Source organism: Mastomys coucha, unplaced genomic scaffold, assembly GCF_008632895.1.
Source record: "Mastomys coucha isolate ucsf_1 unplaced genomic scaffold, UCSF_Mcou_1 pScaffold3, whole genome shotgun sequence".
Taxonomy (NCBI): domain Eukaryota; kingdom Metazoa; phylum Chordata; class Mammalia; order Rodentia; family Muridae; genus Mastomys; species Mastomys coucha.
The window spans coordinates 66,938,990-66,951,362 of NW_022196909.1; the positions used below are offsets into that span (position 1 = coordinate 66,938,990).

General features: G+C 38.5%; 1 pseudogene; it reads left to right on the forward strand.

Moving 5' to 3' along the window:
• Nucleotides 1-142: 142 nt before the first annotated feature.
• LOC116074484 lies at nucleotides 143-1,006 on the forward strand (annotated as a pseudogene).
• The last annotated feature ends 11,367 nt before the right edge of the window (nucleotides 1,007-12,373 follow it).

Genomic DNA, 12,373 nt, shown 5'->3' on the forward strand with positions numbered 1-12,373 from the left:
AGGAGGAGGAGGAGGAGGAGGAGGAGGAGGAGGAGGAAGAGGAGGAGGAGGGACCAAAAATATCTGGATTATATAGGGAAGAATCTTTGGGGGAACGGCAGACTAGCTCCTGAGCTGGAAAGATCAGGATTGGGGGCAGGATATGTCAGGTAAGTACTGAGGCATGCTGGGAGAACCTGGGGGCCAGACCTGCTTTGATATATAAAATATGCACTTCAGTTCCTTGACCCCCCCCCAAACAAAACAATAAACACATGTAAAAATAAATAAAACAAGGTGATCCTGTATGAAACAGGAGAGTTTCATGAACTGGGGGAAGCAAAAGAAAAAAAGAAAATATGTGACTATAAAGTGAAGTCTCTTAGAGATGAGAGACTTATAGAAAAGGATAAAAGCTAACAGCTTAAAGCTTAGAATGGAAGAAGAGAAAGATCCCAGTGTTTTGAAGGGAAGAGAAGTCCCCTAACATCCTTCCTGATTATTTTTCTAGTATAGTACTCAATTGGGTCCTCCTTGCCATATCCTTGTTGATACCAATTTTATCAACTTTCTTATGAAATCTAAATTGGCTTTGGACTTGGAGCCATCAATAGTAGACTGTCTATATGCCAAGTGTATTCCTTGTATAACTGATTGTATAATGGCAGAAATTGAGAAAAGGGGCAGAAGTATTGAGTGGCACTACAGATAGCCAAGGATCTACAATTTGATTGGTTGCCATGGACTCACAAAAGAACCTATGCTGATGACCGCTTGGTACAGAAAGTGACTCAGCAGAAATGCTATGCTGATGACTGCTTGGTACAGAAAGTGACTCAGCAGAAATGCTATGCTGATGACTGCTTGGTACAGAAAGTGACTCAGCAGAAAGGCTATACTGTGGCCAAAGCTGACCAGGACCTTAAAAGAAGAAGCCAGAAGACCCCTGAAATCCTATCATGTATATTTCTAACCATATTGAAATATTGAATGGATGTTGGATAATTATGGAGCTCCTTGGTTCTAATTCTTATAATACAAAACTTCTTCTTTTTCTTTAACCAAATTTCTATCTTGCCAGTTAATTAAGGACTACAAACACTCACACTCACACCTCCCTACACACAAATAGATCTTTAAGAAGATAATAGAAGTATTAAAATCAAACAAACACATAAATAAATAACAACCAACAACTAACACCAACTACAAAACAGCAAAGGAGAAAACATAAAGCTGTGGTAGATTTTTGTGTAGTTTTTATCCTTTCTGGGTACTGGATCTTTAAAAACAAACAAACAAACAAACAAACCTAATTTTAAAAACTGGTCTGAAAATAATAAAGTCCTATTGTGAGAAAATTGATTGTAAAGGACTCCACAGTACATTTGCCCATAGAAACAAGTGTCTATGCCCCACATTGCTGGATACCACAGGAGGTTTCCTATGCACACAGCCTGCTCAGCCCACCAAAGCTACCTGGCCATACCTATTTTAGAGGCAAGAACAAAAAATAAGTTTTGATCTACAAACTAACATTCTAGGTCTTTTTCTTCTTTGACAACATAATAACCAGATTCCATCTCACACAGTATGGGCAAATCAACAAACAAATATCCATTCTAAGATGGCCCAGATGTTCTAAAATGGCTTCTTTTTAGAACTGGTTTTGGACTCCCTTGTAGGGATGTGTGAAACAGTCAGGGGCAACTGAAGTCAATCTGGTGACTTGAATGTCTAGCTGTTGACAGCAGAGATGACCACGAACTTGCTCAACTACCCTGAGAACTGCTGCTTTTGAGTCAAATTTGCTTCTCTTCAGACAGGATTAATTTAAAAAGATAACAGATTCTTATTCTTTAGTCATAGTAAACCCAAACTGCCAATGCCCGTTTTATCCTGCTTTGAAACACAAAGACATGCCATGTGAAAGGTGAGTTGCTTTGGACAAGTGTCAACACCCAGCCATCAAAGAGCTTCTTGCATTATTAGTAATGTGAGTGCAGTCATGGAGTTCTGAGATGTGTACATATCCATCCAAGCAGAGGGAAAAAGTGTAATTAATTTGAAGCTGTTATGATGTTTCAATTGATTTGTATCAGAAAAAAGGAGAACAATTAAGAAGAATCAGAAAACAATATCCCTTTTAGTATTCTAAAGGGAAGAGAAAAATTAAATAGGAGTTTAATTGAAAATTCTGATCTATGTGAGGGAAAAGGAAGGTTATGTAAAAAGGATTCTTGACTTATTCTGGATGCACTAGTATTGGGCCAGCATCTGCTGCAACACAAATCAGGATTCCAGTGTTGACAGAATGTCCTATAGGCCAGGAAGTTCAGGTTAGAAGTTAAAGTATTGAAGCAGGCTTAAGAACTTGTTGACTTGAATCCTTTGGAAACTGTTCTATCAGAGTGTTAGTCCTTAAAATTACTTTTTAGTAGGAGCTATGAGATGTCATTATTTTAGTACATTTTTGATCTCCTGTGGCTATTTGACCTTCTGAATGTAACATTTAGCTATGAAGTTGAAGTACATGTGCCTATGTTTATAGTTTACACCCTCTAGCCCTGTAGTAACTTGTAGCATGCTTATTTAACAAAGAAAGCTCACTAATAGGATTTGCAGCCAATTACAGAGGGTAAACAAATTTAAGTTAATATTTTAGACTTTACAAAACAACTTTGAAGATAAACTAGTAAGTTACATGACCATAAAATAGCATGCTTCTATACAACATCACTTACTTTTTACTTAATTAATTATGCATTAAGTATCTGCTATAATTATATATTACCTCTTGTTTACTTCTTCAATTTTCACTAGAACAAACCAAGGTTTCCTGCATCTACTGTCCAGTAATTTTCTTGTGAACACAGAGGTTCCATATACAAGAGCTTGGAGCCTGCAAACTTTATTGACTTGAACTTGAACCCTAGTTGTATATGAGGTGGCTTATGATTATCATCCCAGCACTGGGGGTTGACATAGGGGTATTGGAGGCTTTCTCAATCTTGAGGACAACCTGAGTTACACACTACCTAAAAGCAAACAAAACAAACCAGAATTCAGCTTCAAAGAGGAGTGAAGACAATAGTTTTTCTTCTGGCAACTACTGGATCTACTGCTTACTGGTATGAATTAAAAATATTAGAATGCCTATGAAGCATGGTAGAATATTTTTAATTCTTTAAAAGAGACAGAAATTCATATTGAATCAGTTTTTCAAAAATTATGTGGTTCCTTTTCACCTGAAGAGTATAGTTGTATGACCTCAAACCGCATCATGAACCAGCTGATGAGACAATTCTTTGTAAACATCTAAGAACATTAAAGTCAATAGGAAATAAATAGACAAAAATACTATTTTATGAAGACAACCATCCCTGGCTTCTGGCTGGAGATGGACTACAGCCAAGAATGCAAAACTCACTTTTTTGTTTTTAGTATTTTGTCTTCCTTGAATCCGAGGTACTAGTTATCTTGGAAGAGACCATTTCTGGCAGGCCAGATAATATGAAGAACTGTTTGAGTTCACTGTATTGGATGAGGCAGTAAGAACTGACTCATGGTAATGTAATAAGTAAATTATAGGATATTAAAAAGCTTGTGTATGTCCTTACTACTGTTGTCTTGTGTAGTTTATAAGCCCAGGCCTATTCATCCACAAGTCCGCTGTTAGCTGTTGTATATCTTTCCTCTCCTCTTTCTCAACTTTTCTCCTTTTGATGCCTAGTAGTTAACAGCTAAGACCAGATGTTGGTGGAACATTGGAGTTTTTATTGCATTTTTACCAATCCTTCACTGATGAAACAGCATGAAAAACAAAAAGGCATTTGTCATTCACACAGCAAGATTAGTTGGAAATCTTGGAAATCACAAACTGTGTTTGTATTCTTTTTTTTTATTAGATACTTTCTTTATTTACATGTGAATTTCTCCTTTCCCAGTTTCCCCTCCAAAAAACAAAGAAACAAACAAAAACAACAAAAACAAACTGTTCCAATCAGTCAGTCTCTTTGTCCTTCTGGTTCAGGGTGATATTGTTTGTCTTCCCTTTATAAGGTAGGGGAAGAGGTTAGGAGGAGGGGGAGGTGGAAGAGATAGGAAAAGAGGAAGGAGGGAGAGAAGCAGAGGGAAATGCTTTTTGAGGTTTTATGAGTTACTTTTTGTTATTGTGATAAAACTGTATGACCAAGGCAACAGAGAAGAGTTTATTTGGGCTTATAGTTGCAGAGGGATAAGAGTTGTCACAAGTGGAAACATAGTAGCAAATAGCAGATCTGGCAGCAGGAGCAAGAAGCTGACAGCTTATGTCTTTAACCACAAGCACAACATAGATAGGGCCAAATAGAAGTCTTGTGACAGAAGATCATCCCCCCCAATGATGCTCTTCCTCCAGCAAGGCTGCCCCATTAAACATATCCAAATAGTGCCATTACCTGAGGACCAAGTATTCAAATGCTGGAAACTATGGGTACGCTCTTATTAAATCACCACACTTTTCTTGACAGGAGAGTGCACTTTTAGGGGTTTATCATTTATTCTGCCATCTTTTAAAGCATTTGCAAATATTTAGTATTTAGAGTGTTGCTATGGATGGTGGACATGAAGATGGCGTGTGCATTTCAGTGTACCAAGGGTATGGAGACTAAATTGCAATCTTTTCTAAAAACTATTCCATTTTAAAAGGGTAAGTTTGGGTTTCCTATAATTACATAATAAAAGAGACTTTAGGCTTAAGAATCAGGAAATCCTAGCATCCATTCCCCCCAGTCATCCCCACCTTTCCCATTTATTCTTTCACCGAGTAACCATGTGAATATAGAGCCAAAGCCTGCTTACCTGGTCGCTAAGGCCTCTGTCTCCTTGGCAACTAAACTTTTCAGAGATTACAGGGAAAATGTTTTCTTCAGCCCTGGAGCTGTTTTAATACTTTCAAATGTCAGAAAAAAGGCATCTATAGTCCCACAGGTGCTGGTGTGAATAGGGGCAAGAGATACTATTTACAAACATGTTTAGCAGCTTTTTCACCAGGAAGCAATCTTCAAAACATGTACATAAATTTTAAAAATCATAAAGAATGTCAATAAATTGTGGAGATTAAGCAGAGAGAGACATCTTTTTATAGCTGTCTAAAGGGATGGAGCCCTTTGATTTCTTCCACCTATCAAAATCATCATCATCATCATTACCACCACCACCACCACCACCATCATCATCTGAATTTAATAAGGTAGGGTCTCTATGTAGCTCTGCTTGTCCTGGAAATCACTGTATCACAAAGGCCTTGAACACACTAAAGTCTGCCTGACTTTGTCTCCCTAGTGTTATCATGTCCAACCTCCCTACCCACTTTAGAGGTAATGGAAATTTGGTTTTGCAGTTGCTGTGAGTCACAGGAGTATACGCAAGAGGTTTTATCTTGAGTATGCACACGTAAGATTCATTCACCAAACAGCAGACATTTGGGACCATCTTTAACCAGTCCTATTCTGGATCATTCTTTTAAGTGATGTAATATTTTAAAGAAGATGATTTTCATACACTTCTCCAGTCCTTTGGTCTTATTCTGTCCCCTCACCAGAATATCTGGTTGTACAAGAAGGAAGGATGATCACCAAGGACAAGTCCTTAGATCTTTGTTGAGTTATCAAGGTTTTTCTCAAATCACAGTCCTCAAAGTGCAAGCCACCTGGTCTCTGATGGGACTGCATACTGCCCAGTACCCACACTGCATGTCATTCTGAAGTATCCATTCAATCTCGCTCTGGCCAGACCACAACTCTTTCTCCTTGATGAGCTGATACCATTTGGGCTTCCTCTAGTCCTGCTAATATTCCGAATGACAGTGATAATATGCTAGACCAAATATACAATGTGAACCCCAGCTGTGTGTTCCTGGCCCACTTTGTCATGCACAGTGTCTGCTGCCTTCAGAAGCCTGTGGACACATATGAGTTTTGTCCATATCTGCTAGGATCAGAGCTTATGCAGGAGAACTAAACTGGACCCTCCATCTACTTCTATCTCATATCAGAAAGACTCACTTTCTCATGGCTAGCTCCAGATTGCTTAACCAGTAATGTCTGCTCAGTATCTCAAATGGGAACTAGAATGAAAGGTGCCCAATGTCTGTGTTTGCCTTACCATATTTTGTGTGACTCCAGATCCTACCCTATTTGGATAGACAAACACAAAGCAATTTTAATGGGAAAAGCAAATTGTTGGAGGATGGTGTAAGACAGACTTTCTCCAATCAAGGGAATAGAACCTAAAGCTTTCCAAATATTATACTTAACAGCTATTGTGTACAATCATCATTACCATGGCACATCCTGGTAGAAGCATAGAGGAAAAGAGGAGGCAAAAGTGGAGGCATTATTAGGTGGAGAAAGGGCTTTAGACAGCAAAGGTAAGTAGAATGGAGTTCTGCTAGATAATGAATTGTAACAAGATTTAAGGATTCATTACACCAACTTGGAATATGCTGAGAAAAGAGTGAAGACTATGAGGGGGATGATAAAGTCAGAGATAAAAGTGGCTGCTCTGACACACTACACAGTGTCTATACATTTCCCATAGACACTGGTATGAGACACTACACAGTGTATATACATTTTCTATAAACACTGCTTTGAGACACTACACAGTGTCTATATGTTTCCCATAGACACTACTTTTATGGTATCTTCATATTTTGAGGATTTTGTTTTCATTTATATTTTGTTCAATGCACTTGAAGAAATAAACTGGCTAGATTGCACATCATAGTGGAAACTAGAGGCTGAATTGGACCAGGAAGGAGTGCAAAGCCAAGAGGGTTTGAGAAAAGCAAAGAGGGGTTGGGGTCAGCTGGGTTTTGAGGGAGGGGCATGAAAGCATAAAAGATGCTATTATTTGAAACTTAATATATGAAGTTTGTTTTATCACTCAAAACATAGCACATTTTCCTTAACACTAGTGAGAACTTCTCAGAGGGTCTTTTGAAGTGGAGTTTCTACTCTGTCTGTGGTAGTACCGTAAAGGCCCATTCTTGTCACCTCTTGTACCTGGGTGGTTCGAAGGTAGAATTTTGCACCCCAGATGCCTGTGTTTGTTTGATTCCTGGTCATGCAGATCCACGTCTGTCGCTGTGATTACAAGCCTGACATGAACAGTGAAGCTGTGTTCCTCTTTATCTCTTCCATCAAAGGGTCATGAGCCAAGTTTATTAGACCCTTCATCTGCCCTTGTCAAAGGAGTGGGACATGGATGAGGGAGCTATGCTACTGAGTTCTCAAAGAATAGAAGTCCCTTGTCCAACCACATTCATCCCTAAGTATGATCAAGGTGCATCCTTAACCTCATTCTGTTGAATATCAGGCCATTCATGAAAATCAGGCAAATAAGATCCAAAAGGCAAAACTACTCTAGAAGGTACCTAGACATTCCTGTGAGGTTCTTTATTACCTTTCTGGGAAAATAATAGTCCATCATCATACAAATAATTGCCAAAGCACATTGATAAGAAAGGCATCTTAATTAAAGATTCTATTGGAAACATATGTGAACCAATCTAAAGTTTTAGGCCAAAGGGCAATAATAACCTTCCTATCTCATGTATTTCTTTTTGTGTGTGTGAGCATTTAGAGTGTGGAGCAATGCTATCTAATTGTACCAAGCACAGGGGAAAAGAACATTCACACTGTTTGCTTTATGGTTGATGCAGCTCTACAATGGGGGCACGACTGCAGGGCACAGGCTGTGTAAAACTCTCATCCAACCCAACCTCTAGTCAATCCAACTTCTACGACAGGACGAGCACAGATGAGAAGCTCTTGCTGAGTTCATGGGCTGTGGACAGGAGGGCAGAGGAGCTCAAGCGTATGGGTTTTAAATTTGCTGCTGAATAAAATTACTTATGTCATCCAAAGCCAAATGTCTTCCCAGACCTAAGAGGTTCTTTATCCGGTCTCAGAAAGCAAAAAGGACACCTCGAAAAGTGGGACACCAACAAAGTGAAGTTAAGGATAAAACAACAACAACATCAACAACAAAAGTCAATAGCAGAAACAACAGCATCAAAAGCCTGAAAACGTTCTTCTTTCAAAAGATTATTATCCTAGTAATTTAGGATACAGCAATATGTTCACTGAAGAGCTGGAGGTGGCTCAGTAGCTAAGAGCACTTGCTGCTCTTCAAGAGGACATAGGTTCACCTTCCAGCACCTATATCAGGTGGCCTACAACTATATGAAACTCCTGTTTTGGGGACTATGACTCCTGTTTCTGGCCTCTGTGGGCACCTGCAACCATGTGACCTATGAGTACACACAAGTACACATGCATACAAACATTCTCTCTCTTCAAAAATATGTACAAGGTATTAAACATTTTGTTTGTTTTTTTCATACAGGGTTTCTCTGCGTAGCTATGGCTTTCCTGGAAAACTCTATGTAAATCATGCTGATCTCAAACTCAGAGATCCACCCACCTCTGTCTCCCAAGTACTGCCACTATAGTCATGCTCCACCACCACCCAGCAAGCCTTAAACTTTTTATTTTACTGAGCTTATATGTTTGAAGCAGGAGAAAATATATGTTGAATTTACAACCATGTTGGGTTTCATAGAGTATTTTTCTGGATGGTCAACAAACAGCTCTATGGATCAGGACACTGATAGGACTTATGGAAAGAACTGTGCAAAGGGTATGTCCCAAAGAGACATACCACTTATATACTGTGCATTCCTTCTACAGTTCTCTAGTATGTCTCTAAAGGTGTAGAGGCATTAAAAACTTTGATGAATTAAATGAAGAATTTATATTGAACATCCCTGTGTGTATTTATGTGTATATATATATATATATATATATATATATATATGCTTGCTACATAGTCATATATATGAAAATATGAGTATTTATATGAATATATTATATATGAATATATATTCATGAAAATATATTTTCATATATATATCTTCATATATATATGAAGTATATTGCTTTTCTTGAGAACTTAGCTGGTCTGATCATAACAGTTATATTTTAGCTGACACATTTTCTTCCCAATCATTTTTTAATTAGTGATATCATTCAGTAGTGAACATATGAGAGCTTCCTCTAAGCACTTTCAAACTTGCTCGATGTTTCTCTCTGTGTTCTTTCCCATTTGGCTGAATTTTCCCTCTTTGTCTTCCTTTGCTACCTGTGTTAACAGCTAGAATACTCTTTATTTGTTTTTTGTATTTATCTCTCTTAGCTCTGATGGCCCAGAGAGAAAGAGTCAATCACATTAATATCTTCACCTTTTGGTCAATAATATTATTTAGGAGACTATGCCCTAGAACTTATGTAGGTGAAAGACAGGAAACAAAGAGTTTAATAAGCTATATTAGTTACTGTTTTTGTCACTGTGACTAAGTACCTGACAAGGAGCAACTAAGGAGGGAGGATTTATTTTGGCTTTTGGTTTGAGGGAGTACAGAGTCCATTATAGCATTTGGCTAGATGGAAGGTTGGTCCATGATAGTAAGATCAGGTGGCTAGGGCTCAGCACCTCTACATAATTTCTCAGAAGAGAAGGACAGGATACAGGCTGTTTATTAACCATTAAGGATGTGTTAAGAGCAGCCTGCTTTCTCCAACTTGGTTTTGTTCCTCAAATGTTTCCTAAGTTCCTCAAAGCATCATCAGGGGATCTGGCCTGCAGGGGACATTTTATATTGAAACCATACCAAGAGGTGACCTTTCAAACAGAGTTCATAGACATAGGCTCATGCTTTGTGCTGCTATGACAGAACGCTGGGTATGAATAATCTGTAAAGAGGACAAATTCATTTTTAAATTTCCTAAAGCTGTGACGTTGAAGTTCAGAGTGCTATATAGCATCTGATGAGAACTTTCTTTAGGTCCTCCTGTGGTAGAAGTAAAAGCACAGGAGAGTGCTAACTGTTTGCTTTTCTCAGGAAGGAACCCTCATCCCACTTACAAAGACAAGCTCTCTTCCCTTTAACAAGAGTAGTCCTCAAGGTTGGATGGCTTCTTGGCAGTTCCAATCCCTAATACTGTCACAGCGGTAACACCTCTTGAGGAGATACTTTCAAATCATCAAAAACTCCTTACTTGTCACTTGAGAGTTAAAAGGCATTAGCACAGTGGAAGTAAGGTGACATTAGGAGTGGAGAGGGGGTGAGACTAAGTCCTCACTGATAGAGATGGTAGGGATTTCCTTTAGCTGTGTTAATTAAGAGATACTTGTTATTTGTGGCCAACTTTAACATTATCCATCATCAGGTATCCTCCTGTCAAATTCTCTTTAACTTAATCCTGATACCCTTTAATTATTTACCAGTGAGATGTCATGAGGCATGGGAGGGCAGGTGGGGGGAAAGAACACTGACATAGCTGAGCAAATGAGTAATTTATAATGCAACTAAAATATTCATAAAATGACAACTCAGATACTTCAATTAACACCATCCATTCTATTTCCATTCCAAACGGTGAACTGAAGCCTCCAAATAATATTTGTTTTGCAGTCAAGGGACCTTCCTGATGTGAGCAGGCAAACCTGAAGTCACCATCCTTCCCTTCTCAGTTGGTCTCTGCAGATGTAGAGTAGAACCTGCACCATGTGTTCATTGGTATTATAAAAAATGGACCTTGCCCTAGTGGCTTCATTTTCTTAGGCAGTGATGCTTAGGTTTCCAGGAAGACTGGCCACTGATTTTACTTGGCTACTTGATTTTCCCATCCCCCAAGTAAGCCTTCTCATGCTCTCATGTTATATACTCACATTCTGTACATGAGAGAAAAAATATATATTTCTTTCTTTTCCCTCCCATTACCTTTATCGTAAAATTTAGTCATTATTTTATTTTGTATGTACGGGTGTTTTGACTACATGTCTGTGCACCACATGTATGCTGGTATCTGAGGAGGCCAGCTGAGGTGTCAGATCCCCTGGCACTGGAGGTATAGATGGTTGTGAGCCACTTGATGGGTGCTGGGAACCGTACTTTACAAGAGCATCCAGTGCTCTTAGCTGCTAAGCAGGCTCTTTACTTCTGAAGTCACTACCTTTCTTCTTCTCTATTTCATGATATAGTGTTATAATTAGTTTTTGTATGGCTCATTTGATATAGTTATATAGTTAATTAATTAAAATATATAATTATGGCTTGCGTGAAGTTCAAGAGATATGAAAGCTAAAGCTTGGATCTATTTCCTTATTATTCATCCCCTTTTCCTGATCAGGAGGTAATCTGAATCCAGAAAGGATAAATGACTTGCCCAATGTCACACAATGGGGAAGAGATAACTTTCAAAATTATGTTTGAACCGTTTAAGCATTAACTATATAGGTTTAGGGGGAAAATAGGTTAGTACAAGAGACACTTTATTTTGTTGTCAGCAGGCTAATTATCTAGTGCACAGAGGTAAAGGTGACAAGCACCAGGGAGCATTCTTTGTGTAACACAAATTTGTTGTTGTTGTTGTTTTGCAGGCACATAGCCTAAATTATATGAAAGTATAGGTACACAGTTTAGGAAATTATAATACTGTATAAACCAGATATACCTGAAAAGTCCCTTGCACACAGGATGGTATGTGGGACACTTCACCAAGCTTTCGTAAGTCATTCACTAACATCTTTGTTTTGTAAGGGTTAATTCTCTTATCATATTCCGCTTATGGTTTAAGATGATCACAAAATGCCCTTTTCTTTCTTATGACTTTTCATGTGACATGTCTTCCTCAAGACCTGGAAGACTTGACACCTGCCCTGACCATGTTCCCATTCTCTTGAAAAATTTTTGGAGCTTCTTTTAAGTCAATTTTTACTCATGGGTACCCCAACAGATGTCTCATCAAACAACGTCATTATTGTGATGTTCTTTCTCCCTACTCCACCATGCTGCCAGAAGCGTCATTCAGGATCACAACAGTCAGGGTGGTCAGTTGTGATGGGGGCTGGGTAGCTTCCATCCTGGATGTGAAGGAAGTAGGTTAATAGCAGCAAGAGAATCAATTATTTCTAGGTGAGAAGAAAACCAGGAGAAGGATAACTAGCATCTATTGAAATCAGGTCAGAAGTTCAAAACCCTTGTGTGATATGGAAGGTGAGGGGCCTACGCATAGTGCTATATTCTTTGGGTTGTGTTCTATGCTATCCCTAATAATAATTTATTAGAATTAATCACACCTAGATGTATTCTTAGAGTGACCTTACTCAACAAAACTGGAAAACCTGGATGCCTATACTCAACAAAACTGGAAAACCTGGATGAAATGGACATTTTTCTTGATAGATACCAGGTACCAACGTTAAATAAAGATCATATCAACCATCTAAACAGTCCCATATCTGCTAAGGAAATAGAAACAGTCATTAATAGTCTCCCAACCAA